This window comes from Schistocerca piceifrons, unplaced genomic scaffold, assembly GCF_021461385.2.
Source record: "Schistocerca piceifrons isolate TAMUIC-IGC-003096 unplaced genomic scaffold, iqSchPice1.1 HiC_scaffold_538, whole genome shotgun sequence".
Lineage (NCBI taxonomy): Eukaryota > Metazoa > Arthropoda > Insecta > Orthoptera > Acrididae > Schistocerca > Schistocerca piceifrons.
This window is the reverse complement of record NW_025728775.1, coordinates 600,426-609,780: the sequence shown is the minus strand read 5'-3', so window position 1 is coordinate 609,780 and position 9,355 is coordinate 600,426. Positions and strand designations below refer to the sequence as shown.

The following is a 9,355-nucleotide window of genomic DNA, read 5'->3' as shown; positions in this document are numbered from 1 at the left end:
CGTCTTGCTTAAAGTGATGAAAAAGTGTTTTCGCCCGGGATCGAACCGGGGACCTTCTGCGTGTTAGGCAGACGTGATAACCGCTACACCACGGAAACTGCTTGTGTGCACCTTACTTCACAGACAACTTGTAGTGATGTTGCCATCGTAACTAAAAAATTCAATAAATGTGGTACTTGCGAAACGAAGGGACATGCAGCAGATCCACACACGACGTGGCTCATTGGAGGACAATACGACATAGGCAGGAAAATACTGTTCCCGCCCGGGATCGAACCGGGGACCTTCTGCGTGTGAAGCAGACGTGATAACCGCTACACTACGGAAACGACGGACCCCAGGAGTCCATCCTTGTTCACTCGAACTTGCCTCAGACTTTCTCTCGTCCACGAATGCACACACGACAGTTCTTTTGTCAGCCTGGAACCCATCACAGCCGAGGGCTCAAGAAGTCTTCGGGGTGCTCGAGAGGGTGTCTGCCGTAGCACCCCTAACGAGATAGCGGCGTTTCGCGCAGTCGTTATTGCAAGTCATATCAGCAAAAGCAATCACTTTCTCAGCAGCAGGCAGTGCGAGCCCAGCGGCAGCTCTACATGAAGGTACCAGTAGCCCAGGAAGGCCGCCGACCGCGGGAATTCGCACCGCCCCCATCCCGCCAGCGTACACGAGACTTCCAGGGCACCCTGGACGACATCGAGGGACTGGAATAATTGGCATTCGCCGTGTCACAGGGCTCGTTGGTCTAGGGGTATGATTCCTGCTTAGGGTGCAGGAGGTCCCGGGTTCAAATCCCGGACGAGCCCTAGCGTTTTGTGCAAACTGATCGCACGTCAGTGGCTGAGTCAGCGCAAAAAGCTCGCCGTCAATATCAAATGAATTTCTTATTCGATGTGAGCAATTGACACTCGGGTCCGACGCGTGAAGGCGATTACGAAGGTTTCGGGTACAGATGGTAGCAGATGCATGTTAGTACGTCTTGCTTAAAGTGATGAAAAAGTGTTTCCGCCCGGGATCGAACCGGGGACCTTCTGCGTGTTAGGCAGACGTGATAACCGCTACACCACGGAAACTGCTTGTGTGCACCTTACTTCACAGACAACTTGCAGTGATGTTGCCATCGTAACTAAAAAATTCAATAAATGTGGTACTTGCAAAACGAAGGGACATGCAGCAGATCCACACACGACGTGGCTCATTGGAGGACAATACGACATAGGCAGGAAAATACTGTTCCCGCCCGGGATCGAACCGGGGACCTTCTGCGTGTGAAGCAGACGTGATAACCGCTACACTACGGAAACGACGGACCCCAGGAGTCCATCCTTGTTCACTCGAACTTGCCTCAGACTTTCTCTCGTCCGCGAATGCACACACGACAGTTCTTTTGTCAGCCTGGAACCCATCACAGCCGAGGGCTCAAGAAGTCTTCGGGGTGCTCGAGAGGGTGTCTGCCGTAGCACCCCTAACGAGATAGCGGCGTTTCGCGCAGTCGTTATTGCAAGTCATATCAGCAAAAGCAATCACTTTCTCAGCAGCAGGCAGTGCGAGCCCAGCGGCAGCTCTACATGAAGGTACCAGTAGCCCAGGAAGGCCGCCGACCGCGGGAATTCGCACCGCCCCCATCCCGCCAGCGTACACGAGACTTCCAGGGCACCCTGGACGACATCGAGGGACTGGAATAATTGGCATTCGCCGTGTCACAGGGCTCGTTGGTCTACGGGTATGATTCCTGCTTAGGGTGCAGGAGGTCCCGGGTTCAAATCCCGGACGAGCCCTAGCGTTTTGTGCAAACTGATCGCACGTCAGTGGCTGAGTCAGCGCAAAAAGCTCGCCGTCAATATCAAATGAATTTCTTATTCGATGTGAGCAATTGACACTCGGGTCCGACGCGTGAAGGCGATTACGAAGGTTTCGGGTACAGATGGTAGCAGATGCATGTTAGTACGTCTTGCTTAAAGTGATGAAAAAGTGTTTCCGCCCGGGATCGAACCGGGGACCTTCTGCGTGTTAGGCAGACGTGATAACCGCTACACCACGGAAACTGCTTGTGTGCACCTTACTTCACAGACAACTTGTAGTGATGTTGCCATCGTAACTAAAAAATTCAATAAATGTGGTACTTGCAAAACGAAGGGACATGCAGCAGATCCACACACGACGTGGCTCATTGGAGGACAATACGACATAGGCAGGAAAATACTGTTCCCGCCCGGGATCGAACCGGGGACCTTCTGCGTGTGAAGCAGACGTGATAACGGCTACACTACGGAAACGACAGACCCCAGGAGTCCATCCTTGTTCACTCGAACTTGCCTCAGACTTTCTCTCGTCCGCGAATGCACACACGACAGTTCTTTTGTCAGCCTGGAACCCATCACAGCCGAGGGCTCAAGAAGTCTTCGGGGTGCTCGAGAGGGTGTCTGCCGTAGCACCCCTAACGAGATAGCGGCGTTTCGCGCAGTCGTTATTGCAAGTCATATCAGCAAAAGCAATCACTTTCTCAGCAGCAGGCAGTGCGAGCCCAGCGGCAGCTCTACATGAAGGTACCAGTAGCCCAGGAAGGCCGCCGACCGCGGGAATTCGCACCGCCCCCATCCCGCCAGCGTACACGAGACTTCCAGGGCACCCTGGACGACATCGAGGGACTGGAATAATTGGCATTCGCCGTGTCACAGGGCTCGTTGGTCTAGGGGTATGATTCCTGCTTAGGGTGCAGGAGGTCCCGGGTTCAAATCCCGGACGAGCCCTAGCGTTTTGTGCAAACTGATCGCACGTCAGTGGCTGAGTCAGCGCAAAAAGCTCGCCGTCAATATCAAATGAATTTCTTATTCGATGTGAGCAATTGACACTCGGGTCCGACGCGTGAAGGCGATTACGAAGGTTTCGGGTACAGATGGTAGCAGATGCATGTTAGTACGTCTTGCTTAAAGTGATGAAAAAGTGTTTTCGCCCGGGATCGAACCGGGGACCTTCTGCGTGTTAGGCAGACGTGATAACCGCTACACCACGGAAACTGCTTGTGTGCACCTTACTTCACAGACAACTTGTAGTGATGTTGCCATCGTAACTAAAAAATTCAATAAATGTGGTACTTGCGAAACGAAGGGACATGCAGCAGATCCACACACGACGTGGCTCATTGGAGGACAATACGACATAGGCAGGAAAATACTGTTCCCGCCCGGGATCGAACCGGGGACCTTCTGCGTGTGAAGCAGACGTGATAACCGCTACACTACGGAAACGACGGACCCCAGGAGTCCATCCTTGTTCACTCGAACTTGCCTCAGACTTTCTCTCGTCCACGAATGCACACACGACAGTTCTTTTGTCAGCCTGGAACCCATCACAGCCGAGGGCTCAAGAAGTCTTCGGGGTGCTCGAGAGGGTGTCTGCCGTAGCACCCCTAACGAGATAGCGGCGTTTCGCGCAGTCGTTATTGCAAGTCATATCAGCAAAAGCAATCACTTTCTCAGCAGCAGGCAGTGCGAGCCCAGCGGCAGCTCTACATGAAGGTACCAGTAGCCCAGGAAGGCCGCCGACCGCGGGAATTCGCACCGCCCCCATCCCGCCAGCGTACACGAGACTTCCAGGGCACCCTGGACGACATCGAGGGACTGGAATAATTGGCATTCGCCGTGTCACAGGGCTCGTTGGTCTAGGGGTATGATTCCTGCTTAGGGTGCAGGAGGTCCCGGGTTCAAATCCCGGACGAGCCCTAGCGTTTTGTGCAAACTGATCGCACGTCAGTGGCTGAGTCAGCGCAAAAAGCTCGCCGTCAATATCAAATGAATTTCTTATTCGATGTGAGCAATTGACACTCGGGTCCGACGCGTGAAGGCGATTACGAAGGTTTCGGGTACAGATGGTAGCAGATGCATGTTAGTACGTCTTGCTTAAAGTGATGAAAAAGTGTTTCCGCCCGGGATCGAACCGGGGACCTTCTGCGTGTTAGGCAGACGTGATAACCGCTACACCACGGAAACTGCTTGTGTGCACCTTACTTCACAGACAACTTGCAGTGATGTTGCCATCGTAACTAAAAAATTCAATAAATGTGGTACTTGCAAAACGAAGGGACATGCAGCAGATCCACACACGACGTGGCTCATTGGAGGACAATACGACATAGGCAGGAAAATACTGTTCCCGCCCGGGATCGAACCGGGGACCTTCTGCGTGTGAAGCAGACGTGATAACCGCTACACTACGGAAACGACGGACCCCAGGAGTCCATCCTTGTTCACTCGAACTTGCCTCAGACTTTCTCTCGTCCGCGAATGCACACACGACAGTTCTTTTGTCAGCCTGGAACCCATCACAGCCGAGGGCTCAAGAAGTCTTCGGGGTGCTCGAGAGGGTGTCTGCCGTAGCACCCCTAACGAGATAGCGGCGTTTCGCGCAGTCGTTATTGCAAGTCATATCAGCAAAAGCAATCACTTTCTCAGCAGCAGGCAGTGCGAGCCCAGCGGCAGCTCTACATGAAGGTACCAGTAGCCCAGGAAGGCCGCCGACCGCGGGAATTCGCACCGCCCCCATCCCGCCAGCGTACACGAGACTTCCAGGGCACCCTGGACGACATCGAGGGACTGGAATAATTGGCATTCGCCGTGTCACAGGGCTCGTTGGTCTACGGGTATGATTCCTGCTTAGGGTGCAGGAGGTCCCGGGTTCAAATCCCGGACGAGCCCTAGCGTTTTGTGCAAACTGATCGCACGTCAGTGGCTGAGTCAGCGCAAAAAGCTCGCCGTCAATATCAAATGAATTTCTTATTCGATGTGAGCAATTGACACTCGGGTCCGACGCGTGAAGGCGATTACGAAGGTTTCGGGTACAGATGGTAGCAGATGCATGTTAGTACGTCTTGCTTAAAGTGATGAAAAAGTGTTTCCGCCCGGGATCGAACCGGGGACCTTCTGCGTGTTAGGCAGACGTGATAACCGCTACACCACGGAAACTGCTTGTGTGCACCTTACTTCACAGACAACTTGTAGTGATGTTGCCATCGTAACTAAAAAATTCAATAAATGTGGTACTTGCAAAACGAAGGGACATGCAGCAGATCCACACACGACGTGGCTCATTGGAGGACAATACGACATAGGCAGGAAAATACTGTTCCCGCCCGGGATCGAACCGGGGACCTTCTGCGTGTGAAGCAGACGTGATAACGGCTACACTACGGAAACGACAGACCCCAGGAGTCCATCCTTGTTCACTCGAACTTGCCTCAGACTTTCTCTCGTCCGCGAATGCACACACGACAGTTCTTTTGTCAGCCTGGAACCCATCACAGCCGAGGGCTCAAGAAGTCTTCGGGGTGCTCGAGAGGGTGTCTGCCGTAGCACCCCTAACGAGATAGCGGCGTTTCGCGCAGTCGTTATTGCAAGTCATATCAGCAAAAGCAATCACTTTCTCAGCAGCAGGCAGTGCGAGCCCAGCGGCAGCTCTACATGAAGGTACCAGTAGCCCAGGAAGGCCGCCGACCGCGGGAATTCGCACCGCCCCCATCCCGCCAGCGTACACGAGACTTCCAGGGCACCCTGGACGACATCGAGGGACTGGAATAATTGGCATTCGCCGTGTCACAGGGCTCGTTGGTCTAGGGGTATGATTCCTGCTTAGGGTGCAGGAGGTCCCGGGTTCAAATCCCGGACGAGCCCTAGCGTTTTGTGCAAACTGATCGCACGTCAGTGGCTGAGTCAGCGCAAAAAGCTCGCCGTCAATATCAAATGAATTTCTTATTCGATGTGAGCAATTGACACTCGGGTCCGACGCGTGAAGGCGATTACGAAGGTTTCGGGTACAGATGGTAGCAGATGCATGTTAGTACGTCTTGCTTAAAGTGATGAAAAAGTGTTTTCGCCCGGGATCGAACCGGGGACCTTCTGCGTGTTAGGCAGACGTGATAACCGCTACACCACGGAAACTGCTTGTGTGCACCTTACTTCACAGACAACTTGTAGTGATGTTGCCATCGTAACTAAAAAATTCAATAAATGTGGTACTTGCGAAACGAAGGGACATGCAGCAGATCCACACACGACGTGGCTCATTGGAGGACAATACGACATAGGCAGGAAAATACTGTTCCCGCCCGGGATCGAACCGGGGACCTTCTGCGTGTGAAGCAGACGTGATAACCGCTACACTACGGAAACGACGGACCCCAGGAGTCCATCCTTGTTCACTCGAACTTGCCTCAGACTTTCTCTCGTCCACGAATGCACACACGACAGTTCTTTTGTCAGCCTGGAACCCATCACAGCCGAGGGCTCAAGAAGTCTTCGGGGTGCTCGAGAGGGTGTCTGCCGTAGCACCCCTAACGAGATAGCGGCGTTTCGCGCAGTCGTTATTGCAAGTCATATCAGCAAAAGCAATCACTTTCTCAGCAGCAGGCAGTGCGAGCCCAGCGGCAGCTCTACATGAAGGTACCAGTAGCCCAGGAAGGCCGCCGACCGCGGGAATTCGCACCGCCCCCATCCCGCCAGCGTACACGAGACTTCCAGGGCACCCTGGACGACATCGAGGGACTGGAATAATTGGCATTCGCCGTGTCACAGGGCTCGTTGGTCTAGGGGTATGATTCCTGCTTAGGGTGCAGGAGGTCCCGGGTTCAAATCCCGGACGAGCCCTAGCGTTTTGTGCAAACTGATCGCACGTCAGTGGCTGAGTCAGCGCAAAAAGCTCGCCGTCAATATCAAATGAATTTCTTATTCGATGTGAGCAATTGACACTCGGGTCCGACGCGTGAAGGCGATTACGAAGGTTTCGGGTACAGATGGTAGCAGATGCATGTTAGTACGTCTTGCTTAAAGTGATGAAAAAGTGTTTCCGCCCGGGATCGAACCGGGGACCTTCTGCGTGTTAGGCAGACGTGATAACCGCTACACCACGGAAACTGCTTGTGTGCACCTTACTTCACAGACAACTTGCAGTGATGTTGCCATCGTAACTAAAAAATTCAATAAATGTGGTACTTGCAAAACGAAGGGACATGCAGCAGATCCACACACGACGTGGCTCATTGGAGGACAATACGACATAGGCAGGAAAATACTGTTCCCGCCCGGGATCGAACCGGGGACCTTCTGCGTGTGAAGCAGACGTGATAACCGCTACACTACGGAAACGACGGACCCCAGGAGTCCATCCTTGTTCACTCGAACTTGCCTCAGACTTTCTCTCGTCCGCGAATGCACACACGACAGTTCTTTTGTCAGCCTGGAACCCATCACAGCCGAGGGCTCAAGAAGTCTTCGGGGTGCTCGAGAGGGTGTCTGCCGTAGCACCCCTAACGAGATAGCGGCGTTTCGCGCAGTCGTTATTGCAAGTCATATCAGCAAAAGCAATCACTTTCTCAGCAGCAGGCAGTGCGAGCCCAGCGGCAGCTCTACATGAAGGTACCAGTAGCCCAGGAAGGCCGCCGACCGCGGGAATTCGCACCGCCCCCATCCCGCCAGCGTACACGAGACTTCCAGGGCACCCTGGACGACATCGAGGGACTGGAATAATTGGCATTCGCCGTGTCACAGGGCTCGTTGGTCTACGGGTATGATTCCTGCTTAGGGTGCAGGAGGTCCCGGGTTCAAATCCCGGACGAGCCCTAGCGTTTTGTGCAAACTGATCGCACGTCAGTGGCTGAGTCAGCGCAAAAAGCTCGCCGTCAATATCAAATGAATTTCTTATTCGATGTGAGCAATTGACACTCGGGTCCGACGCGTGAAGGCGATTACGAAGGTTTCGGGTACAGATGGTAGCAGATGCATGTTAGTACGTCTTGCTTAAAGTGATGAAAAAGTGTTTCCGCCCGGGATCGAACCGGGGACCTTCTGCGTGTTAGGCAGACGTGATAACCGCTACACCACGGAAACTGCTTGTGTGCACCTTACTTCACAGACAACTTGTAGTGATGTTGCCATCGTAACTAAAAAATTCAATAAATGTGGTACTTGCAAAACGAAGGGACATGCAGCAGATCCACACACGACGTGGCTCATTGGAGGACAATACGACATAGGCAGGAAAATACTGTTCCCGCCCGGGATCGAACCGGGGACCTTCTGCGTGTGAAGCAGACGTGATAACGGCTACACTACGGAAACGACAGACCCCAGGAGTCCATCCTTGTTCACTCGAACTTGCCTCAGACTTTCTCTCGTCCGCGAATGCACACACGACAGTTCTTTTGTCAGCCTGGAACCCATCACAGCCGAGGGCTCAAGAAGTCTTCGGGGTGCTCGAGAGGGTGTCTGCCGTAGCACCCCTAACGAGATAGCGGCGTTTCGCGCAGTCGTTATTGCAAGTCATATCAGCAAAAGCAATCACTTTCTCAGCAGCAGGCAGTGCGAGCCCAGCGGCAGCTCTACATGAAGGTACCAGTAGCCCAGGAAGGCCGCCGACCGCGGGAATTCGCACCGCCCCCATCCCGCCAGCGTACACGAGACTTCCAGGGCACCCTGGACGACATCGAGGGACTGGAATAATTGGCATTCGCCGTGTCACAGGGCTCGTTGGTCTAGGGGTATGATTCCTGCTTAGGGTGCAGGAGGTCCCGGGTTCAAATCCCGGACGAGCCCTAGCGTTTTGTGCAAACTGATCGCACGTCAGTGGCTGAGTCAGCGCAAAAAGCTCGCCGTCAATATCAAATGAATTTCTTATTCGATGTGAGCAATTGACACTCGGGTCCGACGCGTGAAGGCGATTACGAAGGTTTCGGGTACAGATGGTAGCAGATGCATGTTAGTACGTCTTGCTTAAAGTGATGAAAAAGTGTTTTCGCCCGGGATCGAACCGGGGACCTTCTGCGTGTTAGGCAGACGTGATAACCGCTACACCACGGAAACTGCTTGTGTGCACCTTACTTCACAGACAACTTGTAGTGATGTTGCCATCGTAACTAAAAAATTCAATAAATGTGGTACTTGCAAAACGAAGGGACATGCAGCAGATCCACACACGACGTGGCTCATTGGAGGACAATACGACATAGGCAGGAAAATACTGTTCCCGCCCGGGATCGAACCGGGCACCTTCTGCGTGTGAAGCAGACGTGATAACCGCTACACTACGGAAACGACAGACCCCAGGAGTCCATCCTTGTTCACTCGAATTTGCCTCAGACTTTCTCTCGCCCGCGAATGCACACACGACAGTTCTTTTGTCAGCCTGGAACCCATCACAGCCGAGGGCTCAAGAAGTCTTCGGGGTGCTCGAGAGGGTGTCTGCCGTAGCACCCCTAACGAGATAGCGGCGTTTCGCGCAGTCGTTATTGCAAGTCATATCAGCAAAAGCAATCACTTTCTCAGCAGCAGGCAGTGCGAGCCCAGCGGCAGCTCTACATGAAGGTACCAGT

General features: G+C 53.5%; 29 non-coding genes across 29 annotated transcripts; 9 read left to right on the top strand and 20 right to left on the bottom strand.

Moving 5' to 3' along the window:
* Positions 1 to 25: 25 nt before the first annotated feature.
* Trnav-aac lies at positions 26 to 98 on the bottom strand. The gene has a single exon. It is a non-coding gene; the product is annotated as a tRNA-Val (tRNA).
* A 158-nt stretch (positions 99 to 256) lies between these two features.
* Positions 257 to 329, bottom strand: Trnav-cac. The gene has a single exon. It is a non-coding gene; the product is annotated as a tRNA-Val (tRNA).
* Positions 330 to 731: 402 nt separating this feature from the next.
* On the top strand, positions 732 to 803 carry Trnap-agg. Its single transcript has one exon. It is a non-coding gene; the product is annotated as a tRNA-Pro (tRNA).
* A 194-nt stretch (positions 804 to 997) lies between these two features.
* On the bottom strand, positions 998 to 1,070 carry Trnav-aac. Its single transcript has one exon. It is a non-coding gene; the product is annotated as a tRNA-Val (tRNA).
* A 158-nt stretch (positions 1,071 to 1,228) lies between these two features.
* Positions 1,229 to 1,301, bottom strand: Trnav-cac. Its single transcript has one exon. It is a non-coding gene; the product is annotated as a tRNA-Val (tRNA).
* Positions 1,302 to 1,703: 402 nt separating this feature from the next.
* Trnap-agg lies at positions 1,704 to 1,775 on the top strand. The gene has a single exon. It is a non-coding gene; the product is annotated as a tRNA-Pro (tRNA).
* Positions 1,776 to 1,969: 194 nt separating this feature from the next.
* On the bottom strand, positions 1,970 to 2,042 carry Trnav-aac. Its single transcript has one exon. It is a non-coding gene; the product is annotated as a tRNA-Val (tRNA).
* A 158-nt stretch (positions 2,043 to 2,200) lies between these two features.
* Positions 2,201 to 2,273, bottom strand: Trnav-cac. Its single transcript has one exon. It is a non-coding gene; the product is annotated as a tRNA-Val (tRNA).
* A 402-nt stretch (positions 2,274 to 2,675) lies between these two features.
* Trnap-agg lies at positions 2,676 to 2,747 on the top strand. Its single transcript has one exon. It is a non-coding gene; the product is annotated as a tRNA-Pro (tRNA).
* Positions 2,748 to 2,941: 194 nt separating this feature from the next.
* On the bottom strand, positions 2,942 to 3,014 carry Trnav-aac. The gene has a single exon. It is a non-coding gene; the product is annotated as a tRNA-Val (tRNA).
* Positions 3,015 to 3,172: 158 nt separating this feature from the next.
* Positions 3,173 to 3,245, bottom strand: Trnav-cac. Its single transcript has one exon. It is a non-coding gene; the product is annotated as a tRNA-Val (tRNA).
* A 402-nt stretch (positions 3,246 to 3,647) lies between these two features.
* On the top strand, positions 3,648 to 3,719 carry Trnap-agg. The gene has a single exon. It is a non-coding gene; the product is annotated as a tRNA-Pro (tRNA).
* A 194-nt stretch (positions 3,720 to 3,913) lies between these two features.
* Positions 3,914 to 3,986, bottom strand: Trnav-aac. The gene has a single exon. It is a non-coding gene; the product is annotated as a tRNA-Val (tRNA).
* Positions 3,987 to 4,144: 158 nt separating this feature from the next.
* On the bottom strand, positions 4,145 to 4,217 carry Trnav-cac. The gene has a single exon. It is a non-coding gene; the product is annotated as a tRNA-Val (tRNA).
* A 402-nt stretch (positions 4,218 to 4,619) lies between these two features.
* Trnap-agg lies at positions 4,620 to 4,691 on the top strand. The gene has a single exon. It is a non-coding gene; the product is annotated as a tRNA-Pro (tRNA).
* A 194-nt stretch (positions 4,692 to 4,885) lies between these two features.
* Trnav-aac lies at positions 4,886 to 4,958 on the bottom strand. Its single transcript has one exon. It is a non-coding gene; the product is annotated as a tRNA-Val (tRNA).
* Positions 4,959 to 5,116: 158 nt separating this feature from the next.
* Positions 5,117 to 5,189, bottom strand: Trnav-cac. The gene has a single exon. It is a non-coding gene; the product is annotated as a tRNA-Val (tRNA).
* A 402-nt stretch (positions 5,190 to 5,591) lies between these two features.
* Trnap-agg lies at positions 5,592 to 5,663 on the top strand. The gene has a single exon. It is a non-coding gene; the product is annotated as a tRNA-Pro (tRNA).
* Positions 5,664 to 5,857: 194 nt separating this feature from the next.
* On the bottom strand, positions 5,858 to 5,930 carry Trnav-aac. The gene has a single exon. It is a non-coding gene; the product is annotated as a tRNA-Val (tRNA).
* Positions 5,931 to 6,088: 158 nt separating this feature from the next.
* On the bottom strand, positions 6,089 to 6,161 carry Trnav-cac. The gene has a single exon. It is a non-coding gene; the product is annotated as a tRNA-Val (tRNA).
* Positions 6,162 to 6,563: 402 nt separating this feature from the next.
* Positions 6,564 to 6,635, top strand: Trnap-agg. Its single transcript has one exon. It is a non-coding gene; the product is annotated as a tRNA-Pro (tRNA).
* A 194-nt stretch (positions 6,636 to 6,829) lies between these two features.
* On the bottom strand, positions 6,830 to 6,902 carry Trnav-aac. The gene has a single exon. It is a non-coding gene; the product is annotated as a tRNA-Val (tRNA).
* A 158-nt stretch (positions 6,903 to 7,060) lies between these two features.
* Positions 7,061 to 7,133, bottom strand: Trnav-cac. Its single transcript has one exon. It is a non-coding gene; the product is annotated as a tRNA-Val (tRNA).
* A 402-nt stretch (positions 7,134 to 7,535) lies between these two features.
* Positions 7,536 to 7,607, top strand: Trnap-agg. Its single transcript has one exon. It is a non-coding gene; the product is annotated as a tRNA-Pro (tRNA).
* A 194-nt stretch (positions 7,608 to 7,801) lies between these two features.
* On the bottom strand, positions 7,802 to 7,874 carry Trnav-aac. The gene has a single exon. It is a non-coding gene; the product is annotated as a tRNA-Val (tRNA).
* A 158-nt stretch (positions 7,875 to 8,032) lies between these two features.
* Trnav-cac lies at positions 8,033 to 8,105 on the bottom strand. The gene has a single exon. It is a non-coding gene; the product is annotated as a tRNA-Val (tRNA).
* Positions 8,106 to 8,507: 402 nt separating this feature from the next.
* On the top strand, positions 8,508 to 8,579 carry Trnap-agg. Its single transcript has one exon. It is a non-coding gene; the product is annotated as a tRNA-Pro (tRNA).
* A 194-nt stretch (positions 8,580 to 8,773) lies between these two features.
* Positions 8,774 to 8,846, bottom strand: Trnav-aac. Its single transcript has one exon. It is a non-coding gene; the product is annotated as a tRNA-Val (tRNA).
* A 158-nt stretch (positions 8,847 to 9,004) lies between these two features.
* On the bottom strand, positions 9,005 to 9,077 carry Trnav-cac. The gene has a single exon. It is a non-coding gene; the product is annotated as a tRNA-Val (tRNA).
* Between the last annotated feature and the right edge of the window lie 278 nt (positions 9,078 to 9,355).